The sequence below is a fragment of the Chrysochloris asiatica genome, unplaced genomic scaffold, assembly GCF_000296735.1.
Source record: "Chrysochloris asiatica unplaced genomic scaffold, ChrAsi1.0 scaffold00047, whole genome shotgun sequence".
In the NCBI taxonomy this organism is placed as follows: Eukaryota; Metazoa; Chordata; class Mammalia; order Afrosoricida; family Chrysochloridae; genus Chrysochloris; species Chrysochloris asiatica.
The window spans coordinates 1,159,685-1,165,910 of NW_006408565.1; positions in this window are offsets into that span (position 1 = coordinate 1,159,685).

A 6,226-nucleotide genomic window follows, 5' to 3' on the forward strand; every position below is an offset into this window, starting at 1 on the left:
AACCTTATGATTCAAAGACAGGACTAGGGACATTGGGCTGACAGAAACCAGTCCTTGGACCTGCATGACAACTTGAGAAAGCAAGGCTTTGTTGTTTTCTTCTTCTTTAGTGAGAAACAAGCTTCCCCTTCTATGGAGAGTTAACTTTCAAAAAGAAACATAGACCAGACAGCTTCACTGGTGAGCTCCGTCAAACATTCAGAGAAGAGCGAACACCAATTCTACTCACACTATTCCAGAGTGTAGAAAAGGATGGAAAACGCTCAAATTCTTCTAATGAATGGATCATAACCCTGATACCAGACAAAGATATCACTAAAAAAGAAAAGTATATTATATCCCTTATGAAGGAACTCTGGTAGCAGTTACAAGTTAACCTCAAGGTTAGCAGTTCAAAACTAGTTGTTTCATGGGAGAATGATGAAGCTTTCCACTCACATAAAAGTTTCCAGCCTCAGAAAACCATATTCAGATTCACTATGAGTTGGAACTGACTCCACAGCACATAACCACCACCACTACCATATCCCTTATGATATGAGAAAGATGAGGTGTTTTGATGCTGTAAAGATGTACAACCTAAGAAACCCTATACAGAGTTTCTGTGAGTCTGAACCGACTCAGACGTCGGGCCCTTAGCAACAACAATATCTTTCATGAACATAGATGCAAAAATTCTCAACAAAACCTTAGCCAATAGAATCCAGCATATCAAACAAACAAACACATTATGACAAAGTGAGATTCATATCAGGTATACAGGATGGTTCAACATTCGAAAAACAATCAACATATTTCACCACATAAATAAAACCGAGGAAAAGAGCTACATGGCTATATCAAAATATGCAGGAAAGACATTTGTCAAAATCCAACACCCATTCCTGATTGAAAAAAACAAACAACAAAATAGAAGGGAAATTTCTCAACATACATAAGGGCATATATATAAAACCCTTTCAGACAAGCAGTAGGCAGGTATATAATGGCGCAACAACAGTAGTAAAGTATGCTCATCATGAAATGGTCAATCATTAAAAATCAAAAGGACAACATTTCCCTAAGGATAAAATTGAGAAGGGATGAGAAGGTGAGTGGAATGAAAATAGGAAACACATGAGGAAGCAGGAAGAGATTGCAATCATTAAAATGAAACAAAGTATATGATTTGTTGACTGTAAAACTGATGATCTTGTCTGTAAACCTTCACTCAATTCACAATAAGAAGTTAAAAAAACAAACAAAAACAATGACCAGTGTTGCTCTCAATGGAGAGAAATGTAAAGCATACCCCTTGCCAAAGGTAATAAGACAAGCATGCCCTTTATCACCAGTCCTGTTCAATATTGAGCTGAAAGTCCTAGCCAGAGCTATTAGACAAGAAAGGAAAATTAAAGGCATCCAAACTGACAAAGAAGTAAAACTCTCTCTGTCTGCAGACTATATGATCATATATATTGAAGACTCGGCAAGAAAATTATTGGAAATCACTGAAAGATTCAGTAAAGTGACAAGATACAAGATCAAAACACAAAATCAGTCAGATTCCTTTACACTAACAAAGGGAGCTCTAAAAAGGAATCAGGAAACCAATGCTATTTACAATAGCTACCCAAAAGATGTAATGTTGTTGTTAAGTTCTGTTGAGCTCGTTCCGACGCACAGCAATCCTATATAAGTTTTCGAGGAGCAACAGGTGAATTTGAACTGTCAACCTTGTGGTTCAAACTGACCTTGCGGTCCAGTGCATTATCCCACAGCACCATAAGTCTGACCAGAGAAACAAAAGTCCTATATAAGGGAAAACTACAAAACCCTACTTACAAGAAACCAAAAGAGACCTACATAATTGAAAAACCATGCTCATGGATAAGAAGATTTAACATTGTGAAAATGTCAATACTACCCAACGTGATCTACAGATATAACACAATCCTGATCCAGATTCCAATATCATTCTTTAAAGACATGGAAAAATTAAACACCAACTTGGTATGGAAAGTAAAGACACCCCAGATGAGCAAAGCACTACCAAAGAACAAAGTGGGAGGTTTCTCACTTCCCTATTTCAAAACCTACTACACAGCTACAGTAGTCAAAACAGCCTGATACTGGTTCAATGACAGATACATAGACCAATGGAACAGAAGTGAGAATCCAAAGCAAATCTTTGCACCTACAGACAGCGAATCTTTTTTTTTTTTTTTAATGTTTTATTGTGAATTATGTGATAGTTTACATGGGAGAACATTAGCTTTACATTCATTCTATCATATATCATTTCTTTGCCCAGACAGCTAATCTTTGACAAAGGGCTGAAACACTTTAAATAGGAAAGAGATAGTCTCATTAAAAAATGATGCTTGTCAGTGATGCCTGAGATGGAGGCAGAGACGATGACGTGGAGAGATGGAGCAGCTGGGGACTTTAGACCCAGAAAGGGAGAGGAGCTGTGTGCTGTCAACTGGGGGAAGCAGGCTTGTAGTGATACCCTTTGGTTGGTTGATGATGCATGGAGGGGATTGTAACCATGGCAATGAAACAATATATGATAGGATGAATGTAAAACTAATGTTCTCCCATGTAAACTATCACATAATTCACAATAAAACATTACAAAAAAATGATGCTTGCAAAACTGTATCTCTACAGAATTGCAGAAGAATGAAACAGGACACATATTTCACACCATATAAAAAAACACATGGATCAAAGACCTAATTGTAAAACCTAGAACTATAAAGACTGTCCATGAAAAAATAGGGACAAACTTAAGTGTTTCAATTATTGTTGTTGCTAGGTGCTGCTGAGTTGGTATGAATTCATAGTGACCCTGTGCAAAACAGAACAAAACACTACAAGTCCTGCACCAACCTCACAATCCTTGTTACACTTGAGGCCATTGCCAAAGCCACTGGGGCAATCCATCTCGCTGAGCATCTTCCTCTCCTTCACTGACGTTCCACTTTACCAACATGGCATCCTTCTCCAGGAACTGGTCCCTCCTGATAGCATATCCCAAGTATGAAAGATAAAGTCTAGCCATCATGTCTTCTAAGGAGTATTCTGGTTGTCCTTCTTCCAACACAGATTTGTTTGTTCTTTTGGTAGTTCATGGTACTTTTAATATTTTCCTCCAACACCATAATTCTTCTACAGTTTTCTTTAGTCATTGTCCAACTTTCACATGCATATGAGGCTACTGAAAATACCATGGCTTGGGTCAGACGCACCTTAGTCCTCAGATTGACGTTTTTGCTCTTGAACACTTTAAAGTAGTCTTGTGCAGCAGATTTGCCTAAGGCAATATGTCATATGATTTTTTGACTGCTGCTTCCATGAGTGTTGATGTTTGATCTGACCAAAACAAAGTCTTGGATAACTTCAGTCTTTTCTCCATTTATCTTGATATTTATTGGTCCAATGATGAGGGTTGTTTTTTTCTTCTTCTTCTTCTTTACATTGAGTTGCAATGCATACTGAAGGCTGTAGTCTTTGATCTTCATCATTTTAAATCCTCTATGCTTTCAGCAAGCAAGATTGTTTCATCTGCATACACAGGGTCTTAATGTTCCTCCTATCCTGATGCCGTGTTCTTCATATAATCCAGCTTCTTGAATTATTTGCTCAGCATACAGATAGAATAAATATGGTGACAGAACATGAACCTGGTGCACACATTTCCTAAGTTTAGACCATTCAGTGTTCCCTTGTTCTGTTCTAATAACCGCCTCTTGGTCTAAGTACAGGCTCCTCATAAGCACAATTAAATGCTCCAAAATATCTATTTTTGGCAATGTTGTCTAGAGCTTGTCATGATCCACGCAGTCAAAAGCATATGCATAGTCAGTGAAGAACAGATTTTTCTGATATTCTCTGCTTTCAGCCAAGATCCATCTAATGTCAGCAATTATATCCCTAGTTCCATGTCCTCATCTGAATCCGGCTTGAACCTTTGACAGTTCCCCGTCAATGTACTGTTGCAGCTATTTTTGAATTATCATTAGCAAAATTGTACTTGCATATAATATGAATATTATCTGATGAAAACTATATTCCATTTGGTCACCTCTCTTTGGAATGGACCCAAATATAGATCTTTTCCAATCAGTTGACCAGATAACTTTTCCAAATTTATTGGCACAGTTGAGTGAGTGTCTCCAGTACTGTCTTAGTTTATTGAAAGATTTCAGTTTGTATTCCATCAATTACTAGAGCCTTGTTCTTTGCCAGTGCCTACAGTGCACCTCTTGGACTTCTTCCTTCATTATAATTTTCTCTTTATCATATGCTACCTCTTGAAATGGTTGAGCATCAACCATTTCTTTTTGGTACACTGACTCTGTGTATTCCTTCCATCTTCTTTTGATAATTTCCTGCATCATTCAATATTTTGCCCATACAATTCCTTCAGTATTTCAAATTCAGGCTTAAATTTTTTCCTCAGTTCTTTCAGCATGAGAAATGCTGAGTGTGTTCTTCCTTTCTGATTTTCCAACTCCAGATCTTTCTGCATTTCATTATATTTGACTTTGTCTTCTCGAACTGCCCTTTGAAATTTTCTTTTTAGTTCTTTTAGCTCCTCATATTTTCCAATTGCTTTGGCATCTCTCACTGGAGAACAAGTTTCAGAGTCTCTTCTGACATCATTTTGATCTTTTTCTTCTTTCTTGTCTTCTTAATGATCTTTTGCTTTCTTCCTATATGATATTCTTGATGTCATTCCACAACTCTTCTGATCTTCAGTCATTAGTGTCTAATTCATCAAATATGTTCTTCAGATGATCTCTAAGTTCAGGTGGGATCTGGTCAAGGTCATATTTTGGCTCTTGTGGGCTTGTTTTAATTTTCTTTAGCTTCAGCCTGAACTTGTATATGAACAATTTATTGATGGTCTGTTTCACAGTCCACCCCGACCTTATTTTGACCAATGATATGGAGCTTTTCCACCATCTCTTTCCACAGATGTAGCCAATTTGATTTCTGCATATTTCATCTGGTGAGATCCATGTGTTTAGTCATCTATTATGTTGTTTTAACAGTGAACAGATTTCAGATGAGCTACCTGAGGAGTATGGTGTGTCCAGACTATAAAATTTTGCCCATAAAATCCTTCAGTATTTCAAATTCAGGCTTAAATTTTTTCCTCAGTTCTTTCAGCATGAGAAATGCTGAGTGTGTTCTTCCTTTCTGATTTTCCAATTCCAGATCTTTCCGCATTTCATTATATTTGACTTTGTCTTCTTGAACGGCCCTGTAAATTTTGCAGTAAAGAAGTCATTGGTCTTGCAAAATTCTGTCATGCGATAGCCAGCATTGTTTCTATCATCAAGGTCATATTTTCCAACTACTGATCCTTCCTCTTTGTTTCCAACCTTTGCATTGCAATCACCAGTAATTATCAATACATCTTGAATGCATGTTTGATCAATTTCAGACTAAAGAAGTTGGTAGAATTCTTTAATTTCATCATCACTGGCTTTAGTGTTTGGTTTGTAAATTTGAATACGAGTGTTATTAACTAGTCTTCCTTGAAGGTGTATGGATATTATGCTATCTCAGACAGTGTTGTACTTCAAGATAGATCTTGAGATGTTATTTTTGACGAAGAATACAATGCCATTCCTCTTCAACTTGCCATTCTAGACGTAGTAAACTAGGTGATCGTCAGATTCAAAATGACAATACAAGTCCATTTCAGCTCACTCATGCTTACTCATGAGGAACCAGTACATAGACCAAGAGGCCATCGTCCAAACGGAACAAGGGAACAATGAATGATTTAAAATTAGGAAAGGTATATGCCAGGGTTGTATTCTTTCACCATAATTGCTAAATCTGTATGCTTAGCAAATAAGTCGAGAAGCTTAGTTATATGAAGAAGAACATGGCATCAGGATTGGAAGAAAGACTCATTAGCAACTTATGATATGCAGATGATACAATTTTGCTTTCTGAAAGTGAAGACAACTTAAAATACTTACTGATGAAGATCAAAGACCTTCTCCAGGACTGTTCCCTCCTGACAATATGTCCAAAGTATGAAAGACGAAGTTAGGCCATCTTGGCCTCTAAGGAGCACTCTGGCTGCACTTCTTCCAAAACAAATCTATTGGTTCTTTTGGCAGCCCATAGCACTTTTAGTATTCTCCTCCAACACCACAATTCAAAGGCATCAATTCTTCTATGATCTTCCTTATTCACTGTCCAGCTTTCACATCCATAT